General features: G+C 44.2%; 1 pseudogene; it reads right to left on the bottom strand.

The window, feature by feature from the left end:
• Nucleotides 1-3,932: 3,932 nt before the first annotated feature.
• Nucleotides 3,933-8,769, bottom strand: LOC125537511 (annotated as a pseudogene).
• Nucleotides 8,770-20,882: the final 12,113 nt, after the last annotated feature.

Here is a 20,882-nt window from a genome sequence, read left to right as displayed (position 1 = left end):
GGCTCGAGCACTAGCGAGCATGCAGTCCCCTTCCTGTACGGCACCGTATCGATTGGACAACGGCCGGCCGGCTCCGTCGTCTCCTTTCTTCTGCATGCAAGGGCCAAGAGCTTGCTTAAGGGAAAGGGGATAAGATGGAGCGGCTGGTTTATTTGTTGGTTTTTTCTCTCCTAATTAGCAAGACGTGGGTAGCGCTGAGGGCCGTAGGATCAGTGCAGAGCACGGATGGGAGCACCGCTGCGGAGCAGGCAAGCCCCGTCCATCTAGCTTGTCCCTAAGTCCCGCGAGCGTCGCCCCCTAGAGCGCCCTCCCTCGCACCCGACCACTGTTTTCTGCACTAAATTGGGCGTCAGCGAGACGCCCGAGGATTCTCTGCTCAACGCTTCCAGTCGGCGGCACACTAGCCAGGATCCTAGACATCACCACGGCGAGCGCCCCTACTTCCTGTGCCTGCTACACGTCGTCGTGCTCCGGCCAGCGCCTTGGTCGACCACGGCCGCGCTCACCTACCTCCCATGCCTCTTCTAGGGAGCAGTGAAGACACTCCGGCCATCGCATCGGTCGTCCGCGCTGCGCTCACCGACCTCCCCTACATCTTCTACAGAGCAGTAAAATGAACTGCAGCGGGCAGCAGAGCTTGGCCAAGATGGTAGAGGTCCTCGGAGATGCGCAGCTCAAAATGGAAGGGTTCTTCAGCTTCAGGGGAGCACCACGTTGCTCGGGAAACAGAGGAGAAGAAGCAGGGGTCGCCAGAGGAAGAGATCGAGGCAGTGGATTCTCCGTACGCCGCGGGGGTGCTCCTCCGAGGCATGGCGTTAGTGCGAGCGCTTGGGTGCGGCGGCCAGGAGATGGACCGTGTGCTCGGTCGCGTCAGGTTGGTGTCGTTGGTCAGCTCCTCGCCCACTGCTTGTCCTATGGCCGGCGCATGGTCTTCTGACCCAGGGCGATGCCCATTTTTTGCATGGCAGAGGAGATGATGTTGGCCGAAATCACTATTCTGACCTTTTCAGCAATCTTTGCCATAAAATGAACTTGACGTGGAAGTATTTCACGATCTGACCCTTTTAGCAACGCCAAAGCCTGTGTCGTTTCTTCTCCATATAAAAACACCGAAGTAGCTCGCGTTTCAGATCCACATTCGAACGCCAAGCTAGCTAGTGCTTCCGACCCACATGGAAACGCCAAGCATGTTGGCGTTGCCGCCCAGACCGAAACGCCATGATTCTTGGCGTTTGTAGCCGATAGTTTGCATGCATGCTGTAGAGCCAACGTACACAACACAGGTTGAATTAAAGGATGGCTGCTGGCTGAAGCTAGGTACTGAAATGCGGAAGCAGTGCCTACGAGGGAATTGAAAGGAGGGCAGTGCTGAAGGGTGAATCAATGAGTAGAGCCAGGCCAGCCTATCAGGTGCTACAGAGTGAGCAGTAAGAGTACTTCACCTTGAGCCAGCGGGAGTTTATGCTACAAACGCCAATGATCATGGCGTTTCGGCCTGGGCGGCAACGCCAACGTGCTTGGCGTTTCCATGTGGGTCAAAAACGCTAGCTAGCTCGGCGTTTGAATGTGGATCTGAAACGTGAGCTACTCCGGCGTTTTTATATGGAGAAGAAACGCCACGGGATGTGGTGTTGCTAAAAGGGTCAGATTGTGAAATGCTTTCATGTCGAGTTCATTTTGTGGCAAAGATTGTTGAAAAGGTCAGAATAGTGATTTCGTCCGATGATGTTGTCCTCCATCCCGAGCTAGACGACGAGACGCGCGCCATAGCGTGGCCTTGTGGAGATTGGATGGGCGGCTAGGCGAGAGGGAAGAAAGAGACCGGCACGCTGCGCGTGGGGAAGGAGATGCGGTCAGGTGGCGGAGCACCGAGGAGTCGTCGGCTAACGGCGGGGGGAAGGAGCCCCAACCTGACAAGGGCGCCCCAGTGGTCAACTACCGCTTTGACTACCTCCACGTCAGCAAAACAAAATGAGCAAACCCAGCAAAGATGTTTTGTGAACGGTATAGGATAGATGAGGGGTTAAGGGAACAGAAAAAATGCTCAAGGTGTTATGTGAACCGGCCACTTTGTTGAGGGGAGTAAAATGGACTTTTTTCATTTTTTTTCAACGGAAGCACAGATTTGCTTCTGCAAAATGTGCTTCTTGAGAAAAGAAAATTTGTGCTTGAACCTGACAAGGGCGCCCCAGTGGTCAACTACCGCTTTGACTACCTCCACGTCAGCAAAACAAAATGAGCAAACCCAGCAAAGATGTTTTGTGAACGGTATAGGATAGATGAGGGGTTAAGGGAACAGAAAAAATGCTCAAGGTGTTATGTGAACCGGCCACTTTGTTGAGGGGAGTAAAATGGACTTTTTTCATTTTTTTTCAACGGAAGCACAGATTTGCTTCTGCAAAATGTGCTTCTTGAGAAAAGAAAATTTGTGCTTGTATGACAAGCACATATTAGTTGCTTATGGAAGCACATATTTGCTTCCGCAAGAAGCACAACTGTGCTTTTTGAACAGGAAAAAAACATGTTCTTCCACATAAGCACAACCGTGCTTCTCGAAAAAAATGCTTCCATAAGAATCACAGACTTTGTTTATTTCGTCCTTTTTTTATTGCCAATTTTTTCAGTTTTCATTTTTTATTCATTTTTTGGGTTTCTCCGTTTTCCTAATTTTCTGTGAATCGGTAGCGGTTGTGGGTGGGTGTGGGGTGTAGGGGATTACGATCTCATCGGGGCTGGCGATGCCGAACTACATGAGCTGCACCTTGGTCACCTTAGCCCAAGAGTGCGGGAACCGCGCATCCATCGCACCCTCACATCGGCGGAGGCGACGCCCAAATCGATCTTGATCCATGTCCTGTCATGTCAACGAAAGGGATCTACCTGGGAATGGGTGCGTCTGAGGAAGAGGGTGGGGGGCGGGCTATTGTTGTAGACGTATCCTGTGCCGGTGGGCTATCATGAGTTGGGTTTTTTTCTCATCTAAAAATACATTGCATATGCATTCGTACTCGCTGCATAACGACGGGAGCCCATGTGACCGTGAACCTGTGGCTAAAATCTATATACATATATGCAACATTCTAATCTAATCAAACAAGGGTTCCACAAATCTTCAGAATAAGATAGATTATATGGACAAAAAGAAGGAGATCGGAGGAGAGTACCTTGTAGGATGGAATGGTGAAGAATTCCACGGACCAAATCGTCAGATCCGAAGATTTTGGGAGATGGGATGGAGAGGGGGAGAGGAGCCAGCCGTCGCCGGGATGCTTCTGCAACTGCTGGAAGAATGGTGTGGGTGGGGGAGGGCTAGTGCGCGGCGGCTGCATATAAGTCACAGTGCAGCGCCTACGGGCTAGGCACTACACCTTACATGTGTGGCGCCTAGCTCTCAGACGCTGCACTGTGGGACATGCAACGCCTGCGTGCTAGGCACTGCACAGTAGGGTGTGGCGCCTTCATGTCGGGCGTCACTCAAAACGGTCAACTGAGTGATTTTTTTCTTCAAATGAGTTCATTTTGTGAAATGTTTTATTCCATAGGTTAAAATTATAAAATTTGCCGTTCTCGGAGGCAATCTCCAAAACAGCTTTGGTCTGAGGAGTTGCTGGATGATATGTAAACGTCAGGAGGGCAAGCGTTTCAGTTGTGCCAGTGCAGTGGGTCAATGGAATCGGGTGTTCCATCTAAAAAAGAAAAAACAGGGACATCCCTTTATTACCAATCATAGTTCCTCGCCTTAACTTGCTTGTAAAAACTTTACGCAACTTTTTGTAGATGTAAGAATTACTGGTGCAGACGCATGTGCGCATCGTGTCATGGTCTTGAGCCATGTTTGCCGGTGGCAACGTCCACGCACAAAAAATGGCTGAAACATGTACTGGCTTGAGTCGGCCCCCCTAGCGTCATTCATCGCAGGAAAAAAAAAACGTTCATAGCATCACGTCTTCATCGGAGGGCAGACGACTATACAAGTTGACGAGCAGGTTGGTCCTGCCCCTCAACCACGGGGGCCGGAGGAAGTAGAGCCCCATCGCCATGGTCAACACCCGGAACGGCGTCAGGTAAAGTACGACGGCCATCGCCAGCGAGAGGGCAATGAAGACGGGAGTCACCCTGTGGTCGCCCCAGCGGAGCAGCGACTGTGCGCGCTCCCCCTGAGTAGCCAGGTCGCCGGCCACCGTCTGCACCATCGTAGCCAGGCTCCGCAGCCGATCGTATCTCAGGCTCACGATGTCATCCGGCTTGGATGTCGGGGACGTGTCGAATTCCTCGTCCAGCTCGTCGGGGTACGCCACATCACTGTACCACCACAGCATCGCATCTACGTGCGGGGTCGTCCATCTCGGCCGGGTCCGCGCGTGACAGCATCGTGTCTATGTGTGGAGGCCCCCGTGGCCGCCAGCAGTAGTTCCACGCCATGATCACGATCAAGCACACGAAGATGGTGGGCAGGATCAGCTCCGGGCAGCACACCAGCTTCACGAAGCCCACGTGCACCAAAATAGGCGTCAACGGATTCTTCCACTTGGAGTTGCCGTCGAACCACTCGCCGACGGCAACAATTCCAGACAAGAGCGTGGTGATCCGGCAGATGTTGGCCTTGCTCCGCCGCAGGCTGAACGTGTTGGAGTCTACGTCGAGCACGTACTCCACCGCCTCCCTAGGCAGCGGCGGATCCGCCCTGCCCAGCCGCGTCGCCACGATCACCATCGCCTGGACCCGGAGGTAGTCCAGCTGCAACTCGGAGATGGGGTTCGTGTAGTGCATCGTGGGCAGCGGCGGCCCCCAGTACTGCGCCAGCATGTTGGCCCATGCCGTGCACGTGAACCGGGTGGCGAGGTGGAGCTCCCCCGTCTTCTTTAGTCCCCTCGGGCTCAGCGCCATGAGCGGGTAGTAGTGCGTGTACACGCGGTCGCTCTGTAAGGTCGCGAGCCAGATGCGCACCTTGCCGATCCGCTGGTCCATGGCTGATCCGTCGCCATGGCCGAACAGGTGGTTGTTGTTCAAGACCGCGATGGTGACGACAGTGTTGGGGTCGAACACATCCCAGGTGTACGGCTCGTTCCACTGCTGCGCCACCGTGCCGAGCAACGTGCGCGTGCGCATCCACTTGTCTCCGTACTTGGCCACACAGTACGGGTGCTTGTTGTCGCCCAGGGCATGTGCGCCGAGGATGCCCACCTCCAGCACGCCTATGGCGCTCCTTCGGAGCTTCTCCGCCGCTGGCTGCAGGTCGCTGCTGTAGTGCTTCGATTCCTCCGGCACGTGGTACGCCGTCTCCAGGCTCATCCTCAGATGGATCTTGCTGGCGAACGGCATGGACATCGTCCTGCGGCTGCGGGACAGTCTGAACCATTTGGACGGCACCAACTTGGCCCCTTTGCTGCGGGTCACGTACGGCGACGCCACGGGGCAGATGATGCGGCCGATGGGCTCGTCCCTGCCGGCGGCGACCTTCTCCTCCACTGTCACCACCAGCGGGTCCTTGGACGACTCGCTGGCCACGAACAATAGGTCCTCGTTCCACGCCTGGTTCGCCGACCCCTGCGGCTGCCCCGGCCGCGTGCGGCGGATTTGGCTGCCCATCTGGATCTTGACGATGGTAGGCGCGAGCGGCCGGGCTATCTCGGTACCGATCAGGTCCTGCGCTGCGATGACGGTGACATTGAGACAGATGAGCTTCGGGGAGTAGTACACCTGGGAGCGCCTGTTGGCGAGCATCTCAAGCGACAGCATGTGCGCTTCCGAGTGCCACGCGTCCGGGAAGGCCTCGTCAGCCTGGCTGCCGACCCAGACGGCGAGCATGATCTCGCCGACACTCTTGCCATGGGCGTCTGAGAGGCCGTACAACTGCGGTGCCAGCGGGCTGTCGGGCGGGAGGCAGATGGGGATGGCGGACAAGTCGAAGAGTACGCGACCGACGAATTTGTCCTGGAGCGTGCTCTTGTCCATGACGTTGACCTCGAGCACGCTGGCCTGCACGTGAGCGCGGGAGAAGGCGAACGTCTGCCGCCACAAAGGGTTGTGGGTCTTCTCCAGGTGGCACGTGACGCCCCTCAAGTCTCCCACTATCACCTCCACGTACGGGCCGGTGATGTCCATGGTTGGGAGATCGCGCGCCTTAACGACGCTCACGTACAGGTAGTGCATCAGCTCCACCATGTCGTACATCGACGACACCCTAGTCGCCCTTGCCGCACCACTCGGGCCGAGCCTCGCCGGCAGGGGATGCTTCGTCTCGCCGAGACCGTACGCTGGTCCCCGGACAACGGGCCGCGGCATGACCACCGTCTGCCCCGGCGGCACGCCTTTGTTCTTCCCCTTGGATTCCTTTGGCTCCGCTGTCTGGCCGCATGCATGCATTAGTCTTCTTATTATATAATATACTCTCTCCGTCCTAAAATATAAGAACGTTTTTAACACTAGCATAATGTCAAAAACGTTCTTATATTCTGGAACAGAGGGAGTAATAAATATAGAATAAATGAATAGTGGAGAGGACGACAAGAAAGAAAGAAAAAACCTTAAAATTTTAATAGGTGGTATAATACATACATGCTCAGTATATAATTCTTACATGTAAAATTTTTATAATTTTTTTGTTGATTGTTGGGTTGAAGATGCCCAGATAGTTTTTTTTTCCTGAATGAAGAGGGCATATTGGTTCATGCCAAATTAATTCAATATTATGAAAATATATCTCATAACAGATCTAGTAATTTAGTTTGGTGTTTTTGTTGCTAATTACTTATGTATTGATGGTAAAACTTTAAAGTTGTTTGATTGACAACAGTGCAAAACTACTAGTACTATGAACCAGAGGTTAGTAAGGTTCTACTCCCTCTGTCCCAGAATATAAGAACGTTTTTGACACTATGCTAGTATTAAAAACGTTCTTATATTTTGGGACGGAGGGAGTAGTTTCCAAGCAAGGATGTGCAACTAAAGCAACCAGCGTCATGGGATTCCTAGCCTTGTTCTTCGAGCACCAAAGTTCAAACTCTATCAGCTAAAATGGTTCTATTGCAAAGATCCGAGTGGTATCTGTAGCAACTCAGAATTAAAGGATGAAATTTACAAACTCTCAAATTTTTTAATATACCTGGATACTTTCCTTCCCGTTTAACCTGTCAATTATATCTTTTGCGCTAGCTGGTCTCTTCTTTGGATTGAAGTCTCTGCACTCTAAAGCTATCTCGTAGCATACTCGTATTTGGTCAGATAGTGTGTCTCGTTGTGATCTCTCCAATCTATCACTCCAACTTTCAAGCACCTAAAAAATTTCAATGGTGGGTTATGGTCTATGAAATGGACCGACAACCAATTTTTCTGTAGGAAAGTCATATTAGTATAGTACATACCAACCACATACATTCAAGCATCAAACTAAGAACAAAAAATCTCTAAAAAGTACCATGTCCCAATAGATTCAAGTCATGTCTATCACAACATAAATTGCACTTTCAGAAATGATGCATCTAATTGAGAAGAAAACTTCTTTAGCAAAAAATTTATTGTATTAATTATTTTGCAGCCAAAACTATGCTTCCCACTACTTGCTGTGCTTCCAGAAATAATATGATTATACATCCCAAACTAAAATATTGTGACAATATGTGAAGTAAAATGGTGGCCATTATTTTAAAGTCGGTCCTTCTTAGGCAAAAAGTAAGTTGAGCTAAAGTGGCATATATGTTCTTACATTCCCAGTCGCTTGATACCCCTTCTGCCCGGTCAGTATTTCTATGATAATAACACCAAGACTATACAAGTCAGCACTTGGTGCAATTACACCCCCTTCACGAAATTCGGGCGCCAAATATCCCCTGTACAAACATAGAAAAGATGTAACTAATTTGTGGTTAAGTTGAATGGGATTCAAAGCACAGAGCAACTTACAAGAAGAGTTTGCTAGCTTACATTGTTCCTAATATAGTTTTGGTAATATCCCGACTTTGATTTTCATCAAAGCATCTGGAAAGGCCAAAATCAGTAATTTTCGGTACCATGCTATCGTCGAGCAGTATATTGGCAGGTTTCAAATCCAAGTGAATGATATGATTGTCATGAAGGAACTGCAAGCCCTCACAAATCCCTTTAATTATTTTATAGCACGTTCTCCACTCACGGTATGCATCTATTAAGGGGATAGGAGAAAACAGGTTATTGACATGCTTGATGTCCCGATGTTATATGACACACTAGACAATTTCTAGTATATGCAGAAAATAGACCGTAAAGTTAGAGGACGCATAATCGTACCAATGATATACTTATCAAGACTCCCTTTTGGTACATACTCGAAGCAAAGCAATCTCTGGTGGATATCTGCCATGACAAGTTTACCATTGTATGTTGCCATATTTCCTTGTCGGTTCGCACAATATCCCAGAAATCTAACTACATTTTTGTGTTTTACTCGCAACAGGCATTCAACCTCTCGGTGAAATTCCTTATCATCCATAAGAGCGTTGGACAACCTCTTCACGGCGACCGCCCTTCCACCAATGACTCCCTGCTTCCGGAACGAGCGTTAGCATAACGTCGCCGGCTTGAGGTTTTAAATCAGGATTGATTAAGATTGGAATGAATGTATACCTTATAAACCACTGCAAACCCACCTCTTCCAATCTGTCGATCAGCAGAGAAATTATCTGTGATGTCCTCCAAGAGTGATAATGGTAGGGCCTTGGGCTCCGCTGTTTCAACAGCTAACATCTGCTTTAGGCCACTTTGTGTAGTACAAGCTTTGCATTCCATTTATTGTCACTGTGTAATTAACCTAAAAACGAGAGAAAATTCATTATGAATGAATGAGCATAGGCACTTAGCTACTAGCTAGACCCAAATCGCCAACTCAGGTAGCCAATTAATATTGACAGCGAAAAAAATGTAGGCAATTAATGTAGTATATCAATGTATTGGCACAGTGACCTTAATTAGGTAAGTAGTATATACGAAGCTGCTAGGAAATATTTTGTTTCTCCGGTTTATATGATATTACTTCATTAATTTTTTGTTTTGTGGAAAAACACTATGTTTAGAATGACCCCATGGTCGGATTCGACAATGATGACAATAACGAATCGAAACACGGTTGAAGCATCCCGATGCAACAAAAATAGAAGTCGTAGCTGGGCAAGAAGTTCAGGTCACACTAAGCTTTGCCGGCAGATCGACTAGAAGGTACTCCCTCCGTCCCAAAACAAGTGTCGTAGACTTAGTACAAATTTGTACTAAATCAACAACACTTATTTTCTGAGGGATGGAGTAAGTAACTTAACAAACAACAAGATTATCCTTTTACAACCAATATAGACACCCACAAGCATCAGCAGCAAACTAACCACCATACCAAGCAAAACTAGCAGCACGAACTTGTTGTGTTGCCCCAAGATTTGAGCACCCACAAGATATATGCGTTCAACAGCCTCTTTTTTTTTTTTTAAGATTTAGTTTCACTTGGAAGACCAGCGTTACCATACGGTACAGACAAAACACATCAAAACGGGAGCCACAGCGTTGACCAACTCCACAACCAGAACGGTGACCCAAAATAAAGGCAGTAGTTTTTAGCAATAGCAAGGAGCAGGCCCTAGTTGACCGCGGCTTGACAGTCTCTAGCTGCAAATCGGTGGTAAATAAGTGCAAATAGATCTGGGACCAATTCTGAATCCGCAGACGTCGGATCCCCATTTGAAAATAACAAATCAGCCTACATATTAGCAGACGAGACAAGATCTACTTACTACTAGTTTACCTGGACGGACGAGTCTCCGCAGACCTCGCTGCTTGCTGCCGATCGAGTGAAGGCGATGGAGATTCGGATGGAAGAGGGGATGAGTCTCCTCTCAGGTCAACGCTCACTCTTGAGTCAAGTTTTTTTTTTGAGGGGTAATAGCCTTTTATTACTCAAAGTCCACATAGAGTGGGATACAAGTTTGATCGTGTGGTTGGCCAAGCCACACATGACGCCCTGGACCTAACGACAAGGCGAAACGCCCAACCACTAACAGGCTATTAGTAGTAACAAACTCCCACGTCTTTGCTGCTAACCTAAGCTTCTTTGGTGGGCTGGGCTGTCCGTGCGCACAAACCCGTGGGCTGTCCGTCCCTAGCTAATAATAAGTAAAATTAGAAAATAGTAAAAATAAATAAAAATAATCTGATTTTTTGTTGTTGTAAACTTTGGCAAATGTTCTGTGTGCTTGTAAAAATTTATCACGAAAGGACATCCATGGAAGTTTTGGCAAAAACAATCCATGCTGCAAAAAGCTATTTTTTAAAGCATTTTGGAGTGTTGTTTTTGGTTTTTTTTTGCCATGACTTCCATGAATGTCATTTCATAATGAAAATTGTCAAGCATACAAAACATTTGTCAAAGTTCGGTACAAAAAAAACATATTTTTTACTGTCTAACATGTCGGCATACCAAACGGGCTGCTTTTTAGTTTTTTTTTCTGTTCTAAAACCACGTCTTTGCTGCTAACCTAAGCTTCTTTGGTGGGCTGGGCTGTCCGTGCGCACAAACCCGTGGGCTGTCCGTCCCTAGCTAATAATAAGTAAAATTAGAAAATAGTAAAAATAAATAAAAATAATCTGATTTTTTGTTGTTGTAAACTTTGGCAAATGTTCTGTGTGCTTGTAAAAATTTATCACGAAAGGACATCCATGGAAGTTTTGGCAAAAACAATCCATGCTGCAAAAAGCTATTTTTTAAAGCATTTTGGAGTGTTGTTTTTGGTTTTTTTTTGCCATGACTTCCATGAATGTCATTTCATAATGAAAATTGTCAAGCATACAAAACATTTGTCAAAGTTCGGTACAAAAAAAACATATTTTTTACTGTCTAACATGTCGGCATACCAAACGGGCTGCTTTTTAGTTTTTTTTTCTGTTCTAAAACCACGTCTTTGCTGCTAACCTAAGCTTCTTTGGTGGGCTGGGCTGTCCGTGCGCACAAACCCGTGGGCTGTCCGTCCCTAGCTAATAATAAGTAAAATTAGAAAATAGTAAAAATAAATAAAAATAATCTGATTTTTTGTTGTTGTAAACTTTGGCAAATGTTCTGTGTGCTTGTAAAAATTTATCACGAAAGGACATCCATGGAAGTTTTGGCAAAAACAATCCATGCTGCAAAAAGCTATTTTTTAAAGCATTTTGGAGTGTTGTTTTTGGTTTTTTTTTGCCATGACTTCCATGAATGTCATTTCATAACGAAAATTGTCAAGCATACAAAACATTTGTCAAAGTTCGGTACAAAAAAAACATATTTTTTACTGTCTAACATGTCGGCATACCAAACGGGCTGCTTTTTAGTTTTTTTTTCTGTTCTAAAACCACGTCTTTGCTGCTAACCTAAGCTTCTTTGGTGGGCTGGGCTGTCCGTGCGCACAAACCCGTGGGCTGTCCGTCCCTAGCTAATAATAAGTAAAATTAGAAAATAGTAAAAATAAATAAAAATAATCTGATTTTTTGTTGTTGTAAACTTTGGCAAATGTTCTGTGTGCTTGTAAAAATTTATCACGAAAGGACATCCATGGAAGTTTTGGCAAAAACAATCCATGCTGCAAAAAGCTATTTTTTAAAGCATTTTGGAGTGTTGTTTTTGGTTTTTTTTTGCCATGACTTCCATGAATGTCATTTCATAACGAAAATTGTCAAGCATACAAAACATTTGTCAAAGTTCGGTACAAAAAAAACATATTTTTTACTGTCTAACATGTCGGCATACCAAACGGGCTGCTTTTTAGTTTTTTTTTCTGTTCTAAAACCACGTCTTTGCTGCTAACCTAAGCTTCTTTGGTGGGCTGGGCTGTCCGTGCGCACAAACCCGTGGGCTGTCCGTCCCTAGCTAATAATAAGTAAAATTAGAAAATAGTAAAAATAAATAAAAATAATCTGATTTTTTGTTGTTGTAAACTTTGGCAAATGTTCTGTGTGCTTGTAAAAATTTATCACGAAAGGACATCCATGGAAGTTTTGGCAAAAACAATCCATGCTGCAAAAAGCTATTTTTTAAAGCATTTTGGAGTGTTGTTTTTGGTTTTTTTTTGCCATGACTTCCATGAATGTCATTTCATAACGAAAATTGTCAAGCATACAAAACATTTGTCAAAGTTCGGTACAAAAAAAACATATTTTTTACTGTCTAACATGTCGGCATACCAAACGGGCTGCTTTTTAGTTTTTTTTTCTGTTCTAAAACCACGTCTTTGCTGCTAACCTAAGCTTCTTTGGTGGGCTGGGCTGTCCGTGCGCACAAACCCGTGGGCTGTCCGTCCCTAGCTAATAATAAGTAAAATTAGAAAATAGTAAAAATAAATAAAAATAATCTGATTTTTTGTTGTTGTAAACTTTGGCAAATGTTCTGTGTGCTTGTAAAAATTTATCACGAAAGGACATCCATGGAAGTTTTGGCAAAAACAATCCATGCTGCAAAAAGCTATTTTTTAAAGCATTTTGGAGTGTTGTTTTTGGTTTTTTTTTGCCATGACTTCCATGAATGTCATTTCATAACGAAAATTGTCAAGCATACAAAACATTTGTCAAAGTTCGGTACAAAAAAAACATATTTTTTACTGTCTAACATGTCGGCATACCAAACGGGCTGCTTTTTAGTTTTTTTTTCTGTTCTAAAACCACGTCTTTGCTGCTAACCTAAGCTTCTTTGGTGGGCTGGGCTGTCCATGCGCACAAACCCGTGGGCTGTCCGTCCCTAGCTAATAATAAGTAAAATTAGAAAATAGTAAAAATAAATAAAAATAATCTGATTTTTTGTTGTTGTAAACTTTGGCAAATGTTCTGTGTGCTTGTAAAAATTTATCACGAAAGGACATCCATGGAAGTTTTGGCAAAAACAATCCATGCTGCAAAAAGCTATTTTTTAAAGCATTTTGGAGTGTTGTTTTTGGTTTTTTTTTGCCATGACTTCCATGAATGTCATTTCATAACGAAAATTGTCAAGCATACAAAACATTTGTCAAAGTTCGGTACAAAAAAACATATTTTTTACTGTCTAACATGTCGGCATACCAAACGGGCTGCTTTTTAGTTTTTTTTTCTGTTCTAAAACACGTCTTTGCTGCTAACCTAAGCTTCTTTGGTGGGCTGGGCTGTCCGTGCGCACAAACCCGTGGGCTGTCCGTCCCTAGCTAATAATAAGTAAAATTAGAAAATAGTAAAAATAAATAAAAATAATCTGATTTTTTGTTGTTGTAAACTTTGGCAAATGTTCTGTGTGCTTGTAAAAATTTATCACGAAAGGACATCCATGGAAGTTTTGGCAAAAACAATCCATGCTGCAAAAAGCTATTTTTTAAAGCATTTTGGAGTGTTGTTTTTGGTTTTTTTTTGCCATGACTTCCATGAATGTCATTTCATAACGAAAATTGTCAAGCATACAAAACATTTGTCAAAGTTCGGTACAAAAAAAACATATTTTTTACTGTCTAACATGTCGGCATACCAAACGGGCTGCTTTTTAGTTTTTTTTTCTGTTCTAAAACCACGTCTTTGCTGCTAACCTAAGCTTCTTTGGTGGGCTGGGCTGTCCGTGCGCACAAACCCGTGGGCTGTCCGTCCCTAGCTAATAATAAGTAAAATTAGAAAATAGTAAAAATAAATAAAAATAATCTGATTTTTTGTTGTTGTAAACTTTGGCAAATGTTCTGTGTGCTTGTAAAAATTTATCACGAAAGGACATCCATGGAAGTTTTGGCAAAAACAATCCATGCTGCAAAAAGCTATTTTTTAAAGCATTTTGGAGTGTTGTTTTTGGTTTTTTTTTGCCATGACTTCCATGAATGTCATTTCATAACGAAAATTGTCAAGCATACAAAACATTTGTCAAAGTTCGGTACAAAAAAAACATATTTTTTACTGTCTAACATGTCGGCATACCAAACGGGCTGCTTTTTAGTTTTTTTTTCTGTTCTAAAACCACGTCTTTGCTGCTAACCTAAGCTTCTTTGGTGGGCTGGGCTGTCCGTGCGCACAAACCCGTGGGCTGTCCGTCCCTAGCTAATAATAAGTAAAATTAGAAAATAGTAAAAATAAATAAAAATAATCTGATTTTTTGTTGTTGTAAACTTTGGCAAATGTTCTGTGTGCTTGTAAAAATTTATCACGAAAGGACATCCATGGAAGTTTTGGCAAAAACAATCCATGCTGCAAAAAGCTATTTTTTAAAGCATTTTGGAGTGTTGTTTTTGGTTTTTTTTTGCCATGACTTCCATGAATGTCATTTCAATAACGAAAATTGTCAAGCATACAAAACATTTGTCAAAGTTCGGTACAAAAAAAACATATTTTTTACTGTCTAACATGTCGGCATATCAAACGGGCTGCTTTTTAGTTTTTTTTTCTGTTCTAAAACCACGTCTTTGCTGCTAACCTAAGCTTCTTTGGTGGGCTGGGCTGTCCGTGCGCACAAACCCGTGGGCTGTCCGTCCCTAGCTAATAATAAGTAAAATTAGAAAATAGTAAAAATAAATAAAAATAATCTGATTTTTTGTTGTTGTAAACTTTGGCAAATGTTCTGTGTGCTTGTAAAAATTTATCACGAAAGGACATCCATGGAAGTTTTGGCAAAAACAATCCATGCTGCAAAAAGCTATTTTTTAAAGCATTTTGGAGTGATTTTTTTGGTTTTTTTTTGCCATGACTTCCATGAATGTCATTTCATAACGAAAATTGTCAAGCATACAAAACATTTGTCAAAGTTCGGTACAAAAAAAACATATTTTTTACTGTCTAACATGTCGGCATACCAAACGGGCTGCTTTTTAGTTTTTTTTTCTGTTCTAAAACCACGTCTTTGCTGCTAACCTAAGCTTCTTTGGTGGGCTGGGCTGTCCATGCGCACAAACCCGTGGGCTGTCCGTCCCTAGCTAATAATAAGTAAAATTAGAAAATAGTAAAAATAAATAAAAATAATCTGATTTTTTGTTGTTGTAAACTTTGGCAAATGTTCTGTGTGCTTGTAAAAATTTATCACGAAAGGACATCCATGGAAGTTTTGGCAAAAACAATCCATGCTGCAAAAAGCTATTTTTTAAAGCATTTTGGAGTGTTGTTTTTGGTTTTTTTTTGCCATGACTTCCATGAATGTCATTTCATAACGAAAATTGTCAAGCATACAAAACATTTGTCAAAGTTCGGTACAAAAAAACATATTTTTTACTGTCTAACATGTCGGCATACCAAACGGGCTGCTTTTTAGTTTTTTTTTCTGTTCTAAAACATATTTTTTACTGTCTAACATGTCGGCGTACCAAACCGGCCGCTTTTTAGTTTTTTTTTCTGTTCTAAAACTCGAAATAACTCGAAATGGTTAGGGAATGAGAGTGACAGGGTTCGAACCCGCAATCTCCTTGCTTCGAGTCAACTACCCTAACCACTACGCTATCTTCACTCTTATGTATACATGTATACATGCTTCTTCTTTATTTCTTTCTACATACGGGAAATGCCCTTCTATGTTTTCTTTTTTATTTCCTATTTATTTTTTCTTTTCCTTAAATTTGTGAACTTTTTTCAAATCAATGTTTTAATTCAAAATTGATGAATCATTTCCATTTTGATGAACTTTTCTTAAAAGTCAATGAACTTTTTTATTTTAGGTGAATATTTTTGAAAAATTGATGAAATTTTGTCAAACCCGATGAACTTTTTTCAATGCGATGATTTTCTTCAATTTGGATAAACATTTTTCGGTTTCATGAATCTGTTTTGAAATTCAATGAAAAATTTCAAAATCAATGTTTTTTCAAATTTGTGAGATTTTTAAAATTGGTGAACTTTTTAACATGGTCATAAAGTCAACGATCAACTGTCCTTGGTCAATTGTCAATTCGCTGGTCCACAAGCTAAATGTTTTTTAAAAAATGCCGATGGGCCGGCCTATACACTGGCGCAAAACAAAGGTGTGAGAGCCACAGGATGTGAGATCTCAAAGTGGTTGGCGCGTGCTCTGTGAAGCTTGAGGTTCCAGGTTCGATCCCCATGTTGACAGTTTTGATGAAGTTTTTTTCATAAAAAAATGAACGAAAAAACTAAACCAGGACATGTTTTTTTGTTTTGTTTCTGAGAGGCACGGCTGTGCCTCTCGCAGAAGCAAAACCGTGCCTCTCATGGAAGGAAAGGAAAAGAGAAAATATGTTTTTTTCACGGAAACAAAACCGTGCCTATTATGAAAGAAAAAAACACGTTTTTTCGATTTCTGAGAGGCACGGTCGTGCCTCTCGCGAAAGCAAATCCGTGCTTCACGTGGAAGCAAAACCGTGACTCCCACGGAAGAAAAAAAATATGTTTCCACAGAAAAAAAATATTTTTTTGATTTTTTTGTTCAAAAGCTTAAGAAGACCGGCAGAAAACCAAAAGGCCAAAAAACCGAAAATAACCATCTAAAAAGTCAAAAACGCGTGCGGTAAAATAAAATAAAATCCGAAGAAAGCACCCAGAGCACGAAACATGGTGGCGCCTGCAAGTGCCCCAAATGGCGTGCTTTCAGCCCACCCCAAGTGATCGTTGGGAGGCTCCCGAAGAAGCGTTTGTCAACTAGTTGCTCTCTATTAATGGACGCCATCGGCGCCATCAGAGCCAAATAAAGAATGCCTGGTTTATTTGCCCCCACTCATTTGTTTTTCTGGTAAAATTATCAAAGCCCATCCGCCAGTAAGCCCACCTAGCACGTAACTGATCTTGCCCAGAGAAAGATTGCGAGCGAGCCTACCTGTGTGTCCGGAACGCAAGCGCACGCGACACAAACAACCCTTGTCGGGGAGACGCGAAAGTTAGCCGCCGCCACCGCCCTGAACCCGTGACCATGTGACGAGCCCTCGTCCCCTCGCCTCCTGCAATCTCGCCGTCGATCCACTCCCACCGCAGGTTGTTCTTTGGTCCTTGGAATATATCGCTACGACGTCGTGCCACCATCAAGCTAAGCCCTATTTTTCATCCCGATTTTCAATTCCAATCCTCTTTGCAAGCTGCCTGTTAGAAAATAAGTTTCCTTTCAAAATATTAGTAACTATTACCAATTAGCAACTACGTGATTGGTCCCAGATCCACTCATAATAATTTCATATGAAATAAGTTTGAGAATGTAGGAACAAAATAAAATCTATAGCAAATCTATAGCCACTGCCGCATCCAAGAGGAAACCCTCCCCGGCGGCAGCGACGGCAAGACGCGGAAGGAAGCGACGGATTCTTGTATGACTTATCTAACATTCTTAAGAAGTTGCTCCCCACTTCTATCTATTCTCTCAACATGCACACTATCCACATCATCATCATGCCACATCATCGACTAAATAGGAGCAACCCACTAAATAGTTCATCCCCACTATGCTATTACTTTTGACATGCAGCCTGTTCAACTCAGCAAATGTGCCACATCAGCCAAAAATAATAATGAACAAATACAAATCGTGTAGCCATCTCCCTGGTCACCAAAGCGACAAGTCGTTTGATCTTTTGCCTTCTGAACCGATGAGTTAGTGTAGCGAAGCGATTTTATTACTCCAAAAACTCCCGAACCAAGACAATCCACCACCAGCAGCAGTAAGGACTACCGCATCCTCTCCTATATCTCGATCCGCTAATCTCTCCGCACCCTTCTCTGCCTCGCAGCGCAACCCGCCTTCTCAATCACCTTCTGCCGGTCCATGTACGCCCTGCCGGCTGATCTACCGATGCGCTGCACCGTGCCGGAGAAGTTGCGGGTCACTACTAGTGAAAAGTCTATACACAGAATCTTACCAACAGTGCGCTTTAAAATCAGGCGCTGCTGCTAACTAGCAGCAGCGCGGGCCATAGAAACTCGCTGCTGAAACAAGTTTATCAGTAGCGCGTGCACCCCAAGAAGCGCTACTGCTAAAATTCCCACGCCGCCGCCGCGAGGCCAGTTATAGCAGCAACGCTTTAAAATAAACAGCGCTACTGCTACGTAACGTAGCAGCAGCGCATTCAGGCAATAATCGCTACTGCTAAATTAACTACAAAAATTTAGTCCCACCTCGCTCCATGAAGAGAGTTTTACCCACCTTAAATATGTTTCTTCTACAACTTTGACAAGCACTTGGTCTTCATTGAACTCTATGTGTAGGATCTGTGGCCGCAATAGGAGTATTCGCCAGTTCTTAAACGAACCGGCAAGGATTCCTATTGACAAATCAGATTGTACACAAAAAGACCATTGATGATCAATGTATTTTTTATGTCTATGTCTATTTTTACATACTGACACATAGCAGTAGCGCGTTCAAGGCGAAAGGCGCTACTGATAGGTTGCTTAGCAGTAGCGCGTTTACCTATACGCGCTACCGCTATGCCGTTGCATCTCCCCCCATTAGCTAGCCTCATCCACAGATCACACTCACACACACTCGATCACGGTCTCCTCCTCACCCCCCGCGCCGCCGGTCCTCCCCCGTCGCCCCTCCCCCGATCTGCGCCGCTGTCGCCTCATCCTCCTGGCTGGACTCGGTACCGGCCTCCTCCTCCGTCCTCCCTCCACTCGCCGCTGGCCGCCCCCTCCTCGGTCCGCCTTCCTCCTCGATCCGTCCTCCCTCCACTCGCCGCCGGCCGGCCCCTCCTCGCTCCGCCTTCCTCCTCCGTCCTACTATCTTCTCCCTCCTCGAGTCGCCCCTCCTTGTCCCTCCTCCCTGATACATTTTGATTTAGTAGGCTTTCATATGTAACATTTTGATTTAGTTGATATGATTCAGTTGATTTAGTAGGCTAGTTGATTTAGTTAATTTAGAACATTTTGATTTAGTTTATTTAGTAGGCTAGTTGATTTAGTTGATTTAGTAGGCTAGTTGATTTAGAACATTTTGATGTAGTTGATTTAGTATGCTAGTGGATTTAGTATGCTAGTTGATTTAGTTGATTGAGTATGCTCGATTTAGTTCTTTTGTAATAAGTTATTTTTTGGCAAAATGTAGGTGCCAATGTAGTTAAATTTGCCACTTGTTTCCTGTGAAGTGAATCGTTAATCCTTTGCTCATATTGCTTTACGAAAATGGCGCCACCACCAGCACCACTATGTCGACTGTGCAAGTCAAGGTGCGCCAGCAGCCTTGCAACTGGCAAGCTGTTCGGCATCTACTTCCATCCGAGTTTTCGTCATGCGGCGGTAAGAAATTAGATGAAATGTAACAACTATTTTTTTTAGTGTTGGCATTACTGCATTGTGTCATTTTGCTTTTCTTACACAGATCGTTCCATGCAATGTGAGGTTGAAATTCAACAAGCTGATTGGAGACACTGTGACATTTGAGGCTCCTGGGGGGCTGTACACTATGGAGGTCGAGAAAGGACGCAATATTTCGCAGATTGGAGGAGATGGATGGACCCGTTTCCTCGCTCGCATGCGTCTTACTGGTGGTGAGTTGATCAGATTCTCCTTCAGAGCAGAAAGACCCAAGCTGGTTGTCATTTATATCAACCTGGTGGAAGATGATGAAGATGACGAAGATGATGAAGATGACGAAGATGATGAAGATAATGAGGACCCACTCAATGAAGATGATGAGAACCCACTTCATGAAGCCATCATAGCTTAAAGAATGAGGCTGAGCGAGGAGGAGGTGTGGAACCTATGGGACATAATTCCGCCACATGATGACTTTGTCGGGGTGCCATTCGTGACCCGCCTGACAAGTACCATGGTCGATCGGCATGAAATGGTATGTTATACGTATATGCTTAGTGAATCCGATGATATGCTTAGTGTAGAGTCCAATAATATGCTTTGTGGAATCTAGTTGATGATATACTTTAGTGTAGAGTCTGATCACATGCTTATTAGTGTAGAATCCAAGGAACTATTAATAGTGTAGATAATCCATATATATATATATATATACTTATTAGTAGAATTCATGATTAATTAGTACAAATTCGTAGTACTGTGTCTTTTGATAGTGTAGAAATCTAGACTTACTAGAAATATATTTGCAAGAGTATGTGTGAGGCTATTTATTAACTGATATGTTTTTCTTATTCAGAGATTGCCAAAGAACCTATCTGTGAGTTGTGGTGTCGAGCCTGATGAAGAAGGCTCAGTTGGACTACGCCTTACCGCAAGGGGCTCCGTCACCACATGTACTTACCGCATGGGCACAGATGGTCACACACAGTTGAACTCGGTTGGATGGAAGAGATTCCTCGTTGGCAAGAATCTTCGTGCTGGACAGGCCATCCTAATTACTATCAGGAACACCCACCGCCCAGGCTTGAGGATGATGATCGTCGTCGATATCATCTAGAACTATATATGTGTGTGTGGCTATATCATCTAGAACTACATATGATGATTGTCGTCGATATCATGTAGAACTACATATGATGATCGTCGTCGATATCATCTAGAACTAAATATGATGATTGTCGTCGATGTCACCTTGTACTGCTTGAGGATGCATGTTGAGTATATATGAAATTGTTATCTAGTACTCCCTCGGTTTCAAATTACTCGTCGTGGTTTGAGTTAAAATTTGAACTAAAACCACGACGAGTAATTTCGAACCAAGGGAGTACTACCTAGTACCTATAATGCTTTATGAAATTGATATCTAGTAGTACCTAGTATCTGGAAATTGCAGTTTATCGAAGTCGGAATGGGGAAATGGTGAAAGATATAACAGTAGCGCTGGACGGGGAAATCGCTACAGCTAAATAATAGCAGCGCGTTTCTGAAAAGCGCTGCTGCTATAGTCAATAGTGGTAGCGCGGGTACAGGCAGCGCTACTACTAAGAGTTAGCTGTAGCGCCTTATTGGTAGTGCGGGCACCCGCGCTGCTGATAGGCCTAAAACCCGCGCTGCTGCTAGCCTTTTCCCTAGTAGTGGGTGGTACCAACTTCTCGCAT

Source organism: Triticum urartu, chromosome 2, assembly GCF_003073215.2.
Source record: "Triticum urartu cultivar G1812 chromosome 2, Tu2.1, whole genome shotgun sequence".
In the NCBI taxonomy this organism is placed as follows: domain Eukaryota; kingdom Viridiplantae; phylum Streptophyta; class Magnoliopsida; order Poales; family Poaceae; genus Triticum; species Triticum urartu.
The sequence above is the reverse complement of the archived record's forward strand: the minus strand, read 5'-3'. Positions and strand labels throughout refer to the sequence as shown.